This window comes from Lutra lutra, chromosome 7 (genome assembly GCF_902655055.1).
Source record: "Lutra lutra chromosome 7, mLutLut1.2, whole genome shotgun sequence".
Taxonomy (NCBI): domain Eukaryota; kingdom Metazoa; phylum Chordata; class Mammalia; order Carnivora; family Mustelidae; genus Lutra; species Lutra lutra.
This window is the reverse complement of record NC_062284.1, coordinates 37,843,324-37,856,904: the sequence shown is the minus strand read 5'-3', so window position 1 is coordinate 37,856,904 and position 13,581 is coordinate 37,843,324. Positions and strand designations below refer to the sequence as shown.

General features: G+C 40.9%; 1 long non-coding RNA gene across 1 annotated transcript in view; it reads left to right on the top strand.

Annotated features, from left to right (window-relative positions):
* The window catches only part of LOC125103654 (uncharacterized), a 42,111-nt gene extending 31,858 nt beyond the window's left edge, over positions 1-10,253 (top strand). Inside the window, exons 6-7 of the long non-coding RNA XR_007128460.1 lie at positions 7,860-7,995; positions 10,184-10,253. This is a non-coding gene — a long non-coding RNA (uncharacterized LOC125103654). The remainder of the gene's footprint in view (positions 1-7,859; positions 7,996-10,183) is intronic.
* Positions 10,254-13,581: the final 3,328 nt, after the last annotated feature.

The window sequence follows — 13,581 nt, the reverse complement described above, 5'->3', positions numbered from 1 at the left end:
CTGGCCTCCCTGCTCAGTGGGGAGTCTGCTTCTCCCTCTGCCTCCCACTCCCCCTGCTTGGGCTCGCTCACTCTCTCTGTCAAAGAAATAGATAAAATCTTTTAAAAAATTTTTTTAAATGAGGTCAAACATTAAATAAGTTCAGAAGTATTTGAAAGTCAGCACCCATTGTTACATTCCCCACAACAAATTCACTCCAGAAAATAATTAGATTTAGTAGGAAGCTCACTAATGCTGAGTCTTACTCCAATGATTTCTATTCTCGGTGGACAAACTCACTGTTATTGCCTGAAGATTGTTTTATGGATTTTAGTTTCTTACTTCCCGTGAAAGAGTTCAAACGGCCCCAGCTGCTGGGCCTATCAAAGTGTAGCTGCAGACATCTGCATCGTGTTTCCCGGTGTTCTTGATAGTCCCTATGCTTATGTAAATAAAATGTGACCGACCTTTGGCCCAAGCAGTTTAACTTTACCTGGAGAACTTACTGGGGCTAGTGGAGGTGGGGAGAAGGATGAGTTTCCTGAAAACTCATGCAAAGAGGTGAAAATGTGTCTTTGGGGAGATATTTTGTCTAAGAAAATGAGGAGGTAGACCAAAGAGAAGAAAAAAACTATACCCATAAGTCTTTTTTTTTTTAAAGATTTTATTTATTTATTTGACAAATAGAAATCACAAGCAGGCAGAGAGGCAGGCAGGCAGAGAGAGAGAGAGAGAGAGAGAGGAGGAGGAGGAAGCAGGCTCCTTGCCGAGCAGAGAGCCTGATGTGGGGCTCAATCCCAGGACCCCAGGATCATGACCCGAGCCAAAGGCAGAGGCTTTAACCCACTAAGCCACCCAGGCATCCCTATACCCACAAATCTTGCCCAGGCAAGAATTTCATAATAAGAATGGAAGAACTGTGGAAGACAGGAAATCAACTTAAGAAATGGATAGCGCCTCTCTGGTACCATCCTATGCCTGTTCGGCATTTCCTCTACTACCCTATGTCCTCTCCTTATCTCTCTGTGTTTGGCCTGGGGCACCCTCCTCTAACCTCCCCTTCCTGTCTGCCATTCCCTTGATCCTCATTAGGATGTACTTCTTTTTTTTTTTTTAAAGATTTTATTTATTTATTTGACAGAGATCACAAGTAGACGGAGAGGCAGGCAGAGAGAGAGAGAGAGGGAAGCAGGCTTCTTGCTGAGCAGAGAGCCCGATGTGGGACTCGATCCCAGGACCCTGAGATCATGACCTGAGCCGAAGGCAGCGGCTTAACCCACTGAGCCACCCAGGCGCCCTAGGATGTACTTCTATATCCCTGGCCTGGGTGATGGTTTTGCTAATGTGATGCCCTTGTAATAGGTATAAATATGTCGACTTTGCAAGCCACTATCTTTAAAGTCTAAAACAAGGGTGTGAGTAGCCTGGGACTTGACTGATTCTAATGGAGAGAACATCAGTCTTGAAAGCAGGACATTTGGGGAAATCATTATGGACTGGAAACTGCGCTAAGAGACCAGAGTCCCTGGAGTCATACCTGCTTAATCTAAGCAATGAGCCAGCTCAAAACATGCATATTAGAATATCAAGATTAAGTTTGATGAAGATAGAGTTGCAAGACTGAAGGAAGGTGGTGAGCATGTAAAAAAATATGATCAGAATCTATAATGCGCTTGGGGCTTCGAATAATTTTTCCCATTAGTTAATTTATTTTTCTCATGAGCAGTGGCTGGGAACAGACTAACTTGCCAAGTACTCACTGTGCACCAGGAACTGGACAGAAGCTTTGTAAATATCGTCCAAGTTAATCTTTCCCACAAACCTGTAAAATACATAGTGAATCAGAATTCTAGGCTGGAACTCAACAAGGGTTGAGGAACTGACATTAGGACTGTTTTTTTTTTTTTTTAAGATTTTTATTAATTTGACAGATACCACAAGTAGGCAGAGAGGCAGGCAGAGAGAGAGAGCAGGAAGCAGACTCCCTGCTGAGCAGAGAGCCCTACGCGGGGCTCGATCCCAGGACCCTGAGATCATGACCTGAGCTGGAAGCAGAGTCTTAAACCACTGAGCCACCCAGGCGCCCCAGGACTGGTTCTTAAGAAAATCTGTGAACATCTTCCAAAATGGTGACTTCCCTGAACCCACCTGTCTTGGATGAGTTCTGAGATGAGAAGTGAGGGCGGCCACAGCTTTCACATGCCCAGTGCACAAGCCAGCTTGCATCCACCTCACAATTCTTCAAACAGCTTAGTCACGCTCTTGGTTTTTTTTTTTAGTATATGTGCTGCCGAAGCGAGCAGTTACGCTCTTGGTTTTGCCCTATGTCTTAAGTCCATATGTCTTGTCACATTGGTGAAAAAAAGGCTGATGGGAATCACAACAGTGATCCAGTAAGGGAGAATCAACAGGTCAGAGATGCAAGGAAGTCCAGGTCCCTACCCAGGGCCCATGGCTGTTTATAGTGGTAGGGATGAGTCCTGCAAAAAGGAGGGGGGCAGTGGCAGCATCACGAACATAACTCAGAATTCCTTACATCTTTAGCTTCACAGTCCATCCTCTCTCACCTTTCCAGTCTTCACAACTTGATACATTGGTGTTTTCCCAACACCTCTTGAATAAGAGCTTCTCTGGACACAAAGATGGATACTTATTAAAAATCTCTACAGATTCTGATGACTGAGCATGCTTTCATTTATTCAATTACCAGTTATAAGAAGGCTGTATATTCAAGGCATGTTTGGATGCCGAAATAAGACACAGTCACGTCCTCAAGCAGCTTGCAATTTAATCCGGGAGAGAGAGATGTGGACAAGTAATTGCAATGCCAGGTGGTGAGTACCCTGATAGTTGTATATATGGGGGAAGAGCAGGACAAAATGTCAAGGAAGGTGTTCATAGAGGGGGCCAAGTTGAATGAGGAGGAGCTTGTGACTAGATAATTGGGGAAGAAAACACCCACGTGGTGGCAATAGCAGGTGCAAAGAGAATGAAACAGTCTAGTGCCTTCTTAGGGGACAAATGGTAGAAAAGTTCAAAGAGGTTGAAGGAGGCAGGGGTCAGATGTGAAAAGAGCTGAATGTGTTGCTAAGGACCTTGGGTTTTACTTTATAAGTTATGGGGTGGTTGAGGAATTCTGATACCTTTTAGCTATGAAGCAATGGAGATTTGTCTCAGGGACGGTCAGTGCTCTGCAATGTCCCTTTCTTCCTTTTTAGGACCCTGTTCTCCTCAGGTGCCAAGGGCTGAGTTAATCACACTTCTGGTTCCCAGCACTCTTGCTACTGACATGGGTCTATGCACAGCCCCTTGTTTATTTCATCATATTTTTATTTTTATTTTATTTTATTTTCCCCCTTCAACCTCGGTCCCCACACACCCATTCCTTCCTCCCCACAGAAGATAATCCACTCTGATGCCTTTGGCAGATGTCTCAGATACTTATGTATGCTGATAACTTATGTTGTGCTCTTTTGTATGTGTATGTGTTAATTCGCACAAAGGGTATTGTGATGTAACTTTTTTTGATTCAACACTGTTTTATGATCTATCTTGTGGTTCTACGTATATTTAATTTCTAGCTTCCTACTCCTGTATAATATCCCATAGAATCTATTCACATTTTCTGATCCTTTCCCCTAAAGTTGAACAATTCGAAGTTCACTGCTCACTAGAAAAGACAGGGCAGCAATAAACATCCTCAAATATGTCCCCTTACGGATCTGGGTAGGATTTTCTTTAGGATGTATAATCAAGACTGGGGTTATGAATGAGAGCTTTATAAATCCTTGGTTTACCAATTACTTGGCAGATTGCTCTCTGAAACACCTATGTCAGTTTATACTCCCTCTCATAATACCTGAAAGTACATGTCCCTTCATCCTCACCAAAAACAGTATTTTCTGACTCTTGAACTTATGTATGTCAAATGGCATCTCATTTTATTTTTTTTATTTTTTTAAAAAAATATTTTATTTATTTATTTGACAGAGAGAGACAGAGATCACAAGTAGCAGAGAGGCAGAGAGAGGGAGGGGAAGGTAGGCTCCCTGCTGAGCAGAGAGCCCGATGTGGGGCTCCATCCCAGGACCCTGGGATCATGACTGGAGCCGAAGGCAAGTGCTTAACCCAGGCGCCCCGGCATCTCATTTTAATATCTATCTCTCTGACTGCTGATGTGGTTGAACATTTCTTCAGTGATTTGGTAACTTTGGATTTCCCTTTATGTGAATTTTTCATTTATATTTTTTATTTTTCTGCTGGGTTTTCTTTCTTATTTGTAAGTATTTCTTATGTATTAAGATATAAATCCCTTGGCTTGTTTAATCATTGCACACATATTTTCCCAGAGTGTCAATTGTTAATTTTATCCATAGTATTCTTCTTTGAACAGAAATACTCAATTTTGGGGCACCTGGGTGGCTCAGTGGGTTAAGCCTCTGCCTCCGGTTCAGGTCATGATCTCAGGGTCCTGGGATCGAGCCCCACATGGGGCTCTCTGTTCCATGGGGAACCTGCTTCCCCCTCTCTCTCTGCCTGCCTCTCTGCCTATTTGTGATCTCTCCCTCTATGTCAAATAAATATATAAAATCTTCAAAAAAAGAAAAAAATTAATTTTGATAAAGTCAAAACCATCAAGATTTTTTTCTTACCTTATGACATATACTTTTTAGGTCTTGTTTAAGAAATTCTCTCCAACCCCCAAGTAGACAAAGATACTCTTTACATTTTCTTCTTTTAGCTGTATAATTTTAATCTTTTATATTTAGGACTTGTTGATCTGAAGTTCACTTTTATATATGGTGTAAGGGAGGGATCTATGTTTGTTTTTCTCCAAATATTAAGAAAGTTACCCCAACTCTATCTACTAAAGAATCCATTTCTTCCCACTGATGTGAAATGTCACCTTTTTCATTTGTCAAGTAGCTATATGTCAGTGAGTGTCTTTTGGAGGATTCTATTTTGTTCATTGTTCTCTTTGCCTATTTCTGCAGCATTACCACAATGCTTTAGGCTATCTCTTATTTCTAATAGGGAATGCCCTTCGTATTTATGGATTAATCTGGGGAGAACTGTTATTTTAAAATAAGTAAATCATTTCATCCATTAACATAAAAAATCCCTACATTTATTCAGATTGTTTTAATACCCTTTAAGGGTATAAAGCCTTAGATTTTCTCCATAGAGGTCTTAGCATACTTTATTATTTCACTCTTACACTTTATATAGTTGTTGTTAGTGTGAGTTGTTTCCTTTGCAAATTATATTTTCTCCTTAATTGTTAGTGTAATGAAAATCCCAGCTCTTTTGTTCTGACAGGTTGTTGATTCTGAAGGTTTTCCATGTAGATAACCATGCTGCAGCAAATAATGATACAAAGAAGTCTCTTCCCGGGGCACCTGGGTGGCTCAGTGGGTTAAGCCTCTGCCTTCGGCTCAGGTCATGATCTCAGGGTCCTGGGATCGAGCCCTGCATCGGGCTCTCTGCTCAGCAGTGAGCCTGCTTCCCCCTCTCTCTCTGCCTGCCTCTCTGCCTACTTGTGATCTCTCTCTCTCTCTGTCAAATAAATAAATAAAATCTTAAAAAAAAAAAAGAAGTCTCTTCCCTTTCAATAGTTTTACTTCTAATTTTTTTTTCTTTGTTATTACACTGGCCATGACTTCCAATATTATACTGAACAATAGTGGTGGTAACTGTTTTCTTGCCTTGTTTTTTAATCTCACAATGGCTGCATTTAAACTTTCTCCTGTAAGTATGGTGTTTGCCGTAGGTGGCAATGTAGAGCCTTTAACACATTGCAGAAGTTCTCCTCTGTTCTTAGTTATCTGCGAGTTTATATTTTTATATTACAAATAGTTGTTCAATTGTTCCAAATTCTTTTTAGGCTTCTATGAGATAGCTGGGTAATTTTTCCTTTTTAGTTCATCAATATGGTGATTTATATGACAGATTTTCTATTATAAAACGATTCTTCATTCCTAGGATGAATCTTATTTTATTATGTCATTAAAAAAAAAAACACTGCTAGGTTCAGTTAGCTATTGCTTTTTTAGGATTTTTAAAATCTATTTTCACATATGAAATGGGTGTAATTATCTTCTACTACTATATTTTGTATTGGAATCCAGGTTCTACTGACTTCATAAAGTGAATTGAGTAACTTTCTCACTTTTTCTACTTTCTATAACAACTTGCATATGGTAGGAATCAAATATTTCTCAGAATTTCGTAGATTTACTTGTATAATTGTCTGGGGTTGGAGGATTTTTATTCCTTTTATGCAAAGGTGAATTCTTTTATTATTTTTCTGATTTGAGTAGTGGTTTTCATCTATTCACATTTTAGATTTCATCTTGCATCAATTTTGGCATTTGTATACTTTTATAGACATTTATTCATTTGGTCTAGGTCTTCAAATACATTGGTGTTTATATATGCATGTATGTAATTTTAAATTTCTAATTTCTTTCTGTATTTTGCTTATTTGCAATTTCTCTCTCTCATTTTTTTCCTCTTTATCATTCTTACCTGAAGCTTGTCTATTTTATTGATCTTAAAAAAATTCAAGTCTTGTGTTAGCTAAATTTCTCTGTTTTGGAGGGTTGCTGTTGTTGAGTATTTTATTGACTTCTCATGTTTATGATTTCCTTCCTTCATATATCTTTGGGCCTTCTCTGTTGTTCATTTCCAACTTGCTGAGGTAAGCACTTAGCTCATTAAATCTTTCTTGTTTTCTGATAAGTATAAGCTTATTGAATCTATAAATTTCATTCCAAGTAGTGATTCTAACTGGTATGTTTTTAATACCATTTAATTTTAAGGGTTCTTTTTGTTTCAAGTTTTTATTTAAATTCTAGTTAGTCAACATATAGTATAACATTAGTTTTAGTACAGTACAATTTAGTGATTCATCACTTACATATAACACCCAGTGCTCATCACATCAAGCGCCCTCCTCAATACCCATCATTTAGCCCATCCCCCTGCCCACCTCCCCACCAGCAACTCTCAGTTTGTTCTCTTTGTTAAGAGTCTGTTTTATGGTTTGCCTGTCTCTCTCTGTTATTAAGTTTCCTTTTTTTTTTTAAGTTTAAAAAAAAAATTTTTTTTAAGTAATCTCTATACCCACTGCGGGGCTCGAACTCATGACCCTAAGATCAAGAGTCACACGCTTTTCTGACTGAGCCAGCCAGGCACCCCTAAATTTCCCTTTTAACCAAAGGGTACATCTTTCAATTTCCAGACATGTACATTAAAAAAAATTTTTTTCTTATTACTGATTTCTTTCTATAGTAATTTTTTTGTATATAGTCAGGTAATATTGTATTATTTGATTCTTCAGAATTTCTTGTGGCTTCCTCTGTATGCTATTACATTGTTGATTGGTATATATATGTTTCAAATGGGCTTGAGTAATATATTCTCTCTTAAAGATTATAGGTACATGATAGATAGGTAGATAGATTCAATTTCTTAGTTTTGTTATTTAAAATCTTCTTTATATTTGATTTTTTAAAAATCTGAACAAAAGTTGGCCATGTGGATTTAAAATGTCCTAATCCAGAGTTGGATGAGTGTCAGTAAGGAGGATTGGGCATAAATTGGTTGATGGGGGAGAGAATTTTTTTCCTTCTATATTCAATATGACTGTATTATGCTGATACATTTTTTAAAAAAATTATTTATTTGTTTGACAGAGGGAGACACAGTGAAAAAGGGAACATAAGCAGGAGGAGTGGGAGAGAGGGAAGCAGGCTTCCCACTGAGCAGAGAGCCTGATGCGGAGCTCAATCCCAGGACTCTGGGATCATGACCTAAGCCAAAGAGGCTTAAGGACCGAGCCACCCAGGCACTTACAGAGACATGTATTTTATTAACAGTTGTAAGAAGAGTGGAAGCAGAGAATGAAGGAGGAAAGTGCCTGAGTTTTGGCTGAATGCCTCCTCCCAGTGGAAGGAAAATCAAAGAAAATTTCTCCAGTTTAGGCCCAGTGGATGGCCTATAATCCAGAGAAAGGTAATATGTGTACGTACACATCAGCAAGAGAGAGAGAGGGAGAGAGAGAGAGAGAGAGAGAGTATACATTTCAGGAATTGCAACACTTGGGCACCAAACTGCTTTGCTTTGGGACATCCTGGGTGGTGGAAAAACACAAAGAAGAGAGGAGACTTTACTATCACCTCCAAACTGCTGCTTCCTGAACAAAGCATGTAGTTGGCAGGAATAAGTGATGCCATTGGAAGCACTTTTTTTTTCGTAGTTCTTGATGTGTGTGAGTAAATTTCAAATTTATCAGAAATGTAGATGGGGGCTTCACATTAATGGAGTCATTGGGCCTGAGGCTAATATATTTCTGATGCATGTGAATTCCCCTGGGGCCCTCAGAAATATTTTGGGAAGGGGACTTTTTAAAAGCCTGGATAATGGAGCGGGAAAGGGGCTCAGGGCCACTGTAGTTTGGCCATTTAAATGTTAAAATGACTTAATTTGTATTCATGGATAGTGACATCCTGGTTTCTTAGACGTGTATATGTCTCTATGTGTGTACTACCTTATCACATGTATCTAGAAAGAAAAAACCCATGTGTGATGTATATGTAATTTTTTCCTCACAGATAGCACACAGTTTTGTTAACCTGCTTTATCCATCCAACAATATGCCATCGATATAGTATAATAATTAAAAATATCATTAGTAATCTGCAGTCAGAGAATTAATCCATTGAAAATTCTACGTATTCACCCACTACTAGCTTGCCTGATCAGGCTCAATTTACTTAGCAGGGAAGCATCCGAACATTTAAGTATGCAAATGTGTAAAGCCAAATGAGACCTCATTTAATTCCTTTATTGTCTTACAGTGAAAGAGAGCAAATGAACAAGTTGATGGCTTTATGCCAATTATTTTTACTACGATTTCTTTTATGCTAAGGTATAGCTGAAGGCAAGCCCTCAAATTCTAGCACGAACACGCAGCAGCAATAACATGAATATTTTAGGGGCCATAAGACTCTTTTCACGGCTTATGGTTGGAAATAAAAAATTTAAGTGGCAACTGCTTTGGAAAACACGTCATAAACCACTGGGACTATGTGTAAGAGTGTGTGTGTAGCCTCCACCCCAAATGTGCTTCTAAAAAACTCAAGTCCTAGGTGTCCAAGGCCCTCCACAATGCAATGCTCTTTCCTCCTATCTTCCTAGATTAGTCGTTCACACTCACCCCACTTAATTCAGCTCCACACCTCCTTCCAGTCGCACAAACTTACTTGAACAGAACATGCATTTTCACATCAAGGAATATGGCCCCAGGACTATCTTCAGATCCCAAGGCCAGCATGGGAGCTGGGCGATGGCGCCCACCATGAGAAACTCAGCCAGACAGAGACCAACTGGCTGAGCTAGAGAGAGCAGCGGGCTAACGAGGGTTAGGTCATGACCCCCAGCATGACAGCTCCATTTCCTCCACTCCTTTCCACCAGACTGCACACTGGACTTCACCTAGTCCTCTTACAGACTGGTTCTATTGACTAGAATGGTGACTGAGGCAGGGACCTTGTGGAAACCTCAAAGCCAGGTCCCAATGACAGCTTGTCTAGACCATTCATTCGCTCACATTGAGATGGAGACATTATTACTAACCTGGAGGGGAGCTAACCAATCAAAGCATTTAGCCTATTTGTTTAAGGATGGTTTTCCCCGTCTAGGAAAAAAAAAAAAAAAAAGTGCAGTGTTTCTGTGTTTAAAGCACATCAAGAATTAATGAACCTCATTTTCTTTCTCTTACCTAAGGCATATCACTGCTTAAAACCACGAAGTGCTGACCCAGCCAGTGGTTCCAGAACCTGGGGCCTCAGCGCAGCATTTTAAAGACTCATCCTCATAATAAATTACTATTTTAGTTATAGTCCTGGTAACATATGGTGAATGGAAAACACTTTTTGTAGATTAAGCAACATAGTTCCCATTAATGGTTTTCTATACTTTAGAACTTAAAGAGATTTTAATGCATTCATTTGGTGCAGTTTCTGCTGAATTATTTAAAACACCTCCTTACTGCTTTAACTATGAACTTGCATTAGGAAGTACAATGCCAATTAAGCTTCCTCCATTGCCTCAAATGCTCTAAAAATAAATACAAGCTAAATCCCAACCATAAATACATTTCTCTCTTTATACTCTGACCTTCCTGTTATCCTAACCTTAGGCAAAAGACAGAAATGATACACGCAACTTGGCGGAGAGAGACAAGCCAGAAGATTGGGAAATTATGAAGGTAAGAAAAAAATTGAAGTTTGAAGGATGGCTTTTGGAAAGTGCTGGAGACACACGGAGTCTTCACCATATCTAGGTGGAAACCTCAGCATTTACGTAGACCAGTACGAGTTCTACCATCTCCAGAATTATATAACATAAAATACAAACACAAGTTCTTAATTTACATAAAGTCAGAAGCTAAAGGTATTGGCTCAGTTGGCTGAGTTGAATCTAATTTACTGCGATAAACAGTCAGAAGTGAGAATGAAATACAATCCATAACTTTGGCCATGTTTCACTTGCCTGTTTTATTTTTGCAAAGCTGAGTGTTTCTCTTGGTCTCAGCAACCTTGCCCAAGGTGTCTTCCCACTCTCTTCCCATTGTGTGAAGATTTGCTATTGACCCTAAGCCTGCATCAGATAACTTGCTCCCAGTAGACCGAATCTGACTCCTAGTCCCCATACCACTTCTCCAACTCCAGGCCACTTCCACCTGGTGTGTCTGCTGCCTGCTGCCTCCTGCCCCTTCCACTCCATTCAGAGCGCTACTCCTGAAGGAAGCTCTTCCGTAAGGGAGTTCTCAACGAATACCTCTAACTCCGGCATCTGATCACTCTATAACCTTGTACACGTCCACTTTCTGAAAGGAGCGTGCGAACATGATTTTCAGTTACTTTTGTATCGCCACACATTTTCACTTGGGCGCATCCTGGCTGATGAGTGCCTTGTCGCCACAGAGCTCAGAACACGTTCCTGCAGGACCCCTGGGAGGTTCGCGTTTCGGTTTGAATCAGACTGCCATCTACTGGTGTAAAGGTTGCAATACTATCAGCGCGATTACATTCTGCCTATTGCACACGTGTGACACACACCAGTTCTCGCCGTTTGATTAAAGAATAAGGATGTGCTGTCTAAAAGAAGTAATTTGCTCCCACCCTTAGTAACATGTATGTTTTCAAAGAAGAAATGGCAATGAAATAAGGAAAGATCCCCATTTGGATCCTCTAAGTAATAAAACCATCATCTCCAAAAGATGGATGTGAATTCTAGACTGTGTCCTCCGGTTGCTTTGTAAACTTTGCTTTTCATTTATTGAAAAAAAATCATATATGAAATTAGGAACTGCAACAATATAGAGTACAATGTCAGAATGCCATTAACGCCTATGGAAAGGGCACTGTTTTAGGAGGAGGACTAGGGGGTTTTTTGTTTTGTTTTGTTTTATTCCAAGAACTTAGCCCTTCCATACGGGAAGTCACCCCTAGACTGAGCACACTTTGGAGTCCTAACCCTCTGAGCTAGCCTGGTCTCTTGGCACAAAGTGGAGGAACTGTATTATTTTTTTTTTTTTAAAAGCAATAGTAAAAATATTTAACCCCTCTTTATCAGGCTAACATTTTTGCCCGTTAAATAATTTCTCAAACCATTTAATATAACTCCATCTTTCTACTCACTCTAAATCCCATCGCACCATGGGTAAATTTAAATTGCACAGAGGTGGGTCTGTTAAGAGAACACTTTTCTTCTTCTTCCTTTGCCCAAAGGCTGATCCAGATAGCACGGGATCGTTAGTGACCAAACAGATGCCCCCATCTATAACCCAGAGACAGCCCTCAGCTGGACAGGGAACCTTTCATTTCCCACGTAGAGGTGAACTCAGAATGTGTCACTGGTTTTTGCGTCCTCTTAATCTTCCTGTTTATTCTGAGCTTCATTAAAGTCAATCTCCACAGGGCAGACTGTCATCTGAGCTCGGCCCGTCCTGCTGTCTGCTCTCTCCAGAGAGCATCCTTCATCCTGATAAACAGCCTATGAGCTGAGCACATGACTGAGCTCCTTAAGGTAAATAGATTACAGAGCAATGTTCCTTCCACCCTGGCTCAACAGAATTTGATAAACAGGATCATTGACGAGGGCGTCATGGTGGAGATGATGTTTTCTGAAAGATGGGGTTTCAGATTTACTGTTGTAAAATGAGATAGTGAAGATTTTTTTTTTCATTGTGTAATACCATACCTTTAAGGCTGCATTAGCTAGTGTCATTCATCTGCCAAGTATCTCCCTCAGGATTTAGCATCAATTATGGGACATCTTTTGTGTGCCAGGCATTAGAGACCTACAGATACACATAGGGAGGGAAAGTGGCGGCAGTGGTGGGAGCTGGAGTGAAGCTCTCTGGGAAGCCATGAAGCATGCCACCATGACAACGCCAGCCCGTGGGCTCAGATTAGTGGGTGCCTGTTTGTTGGACTCACAGGCCATGCTGTCCCAGAGCAATTGTTATATGTAGATGAAAAGGCAATGCTGGGGCCTGAGACTGGTCTCTAGGCAACTCTGTTCCTCCCCTGACTCATGTTGACAGATAAAGCAACAAGCTATTCCTGGAGGAGCCAGGACTGTCCTTCCTACCTGATAAACCAAACACAGACTGGACTAAGGAGAGGGCAAGTCTCATATCTCAGGCAGGGGCTGTAGAGGGATCTTGGGTTCCTGAGCTGAGGACATCTGAGTCTGTATGGCCGCCAGCTGGCACCACAGTCACTCCCCAATACTTGGATGCTGGAACCATGTAAAAGATACCCCACATATTGTGACAAGGGTAAAGAGATGGACAGTCCCAGAAGAAGGTGGAAACTTACCTCCTGGATGATCGGGGCAAGATCTATGTGGAAAGTGTTACAAGGAAGCTTACTCTCTCTTAGGTGAGAAGGGAGATAAGGTCAAGGAGGATTGCCACCCACCCTGCACCCCAGTTTTCCCAAGGTTTGGGTAGCAGAAATCCAAGATCCTCCTCAACAATGACAGCAACTTCTGCCTGGAAGGCTTACAGATCAGCCCGAAGACTGGACAGCCAGACAGATGGTGTCCTGTCCTGCCAGGGGCTGCTCCTGGCTCCTGTCTTCCTCTAGTTCACTCAGTGATAAAAACCAGGAGTGAAGAGCTCCACAGGCAGGACGTCGAAGGCAAGGGCTTGGTCTTCTGACCCATGCAGAGTCACCATCCTCCAGGCTTAGTTCAGCTAACTACTCATCCTGTTAGCCCTCCGAGTTCTCGCTGGACCACACCCGTCTGTCTCTCCCTCCTCTGAGGAATGTGATTTACAGTTCAATATTTTATTTTATTCAGTCTCATAACACAATTATTCCTTGCATGTTGTGTGGCCACAGCGAGATCGCATTTGTGAGTTTCTTTGAAATGAGAGACACAGTCTCAGACATGCAGCAGGTGTCTCATACTTAACCTAACCTGGGAATCAGAAAATAAGAGCTTGTAGAAACCTTCCTGTAACAGCATAGGAAACAGATCTAGAGAATCGCTGCTTTATTTACTTCACAAGCGCCTCATTAA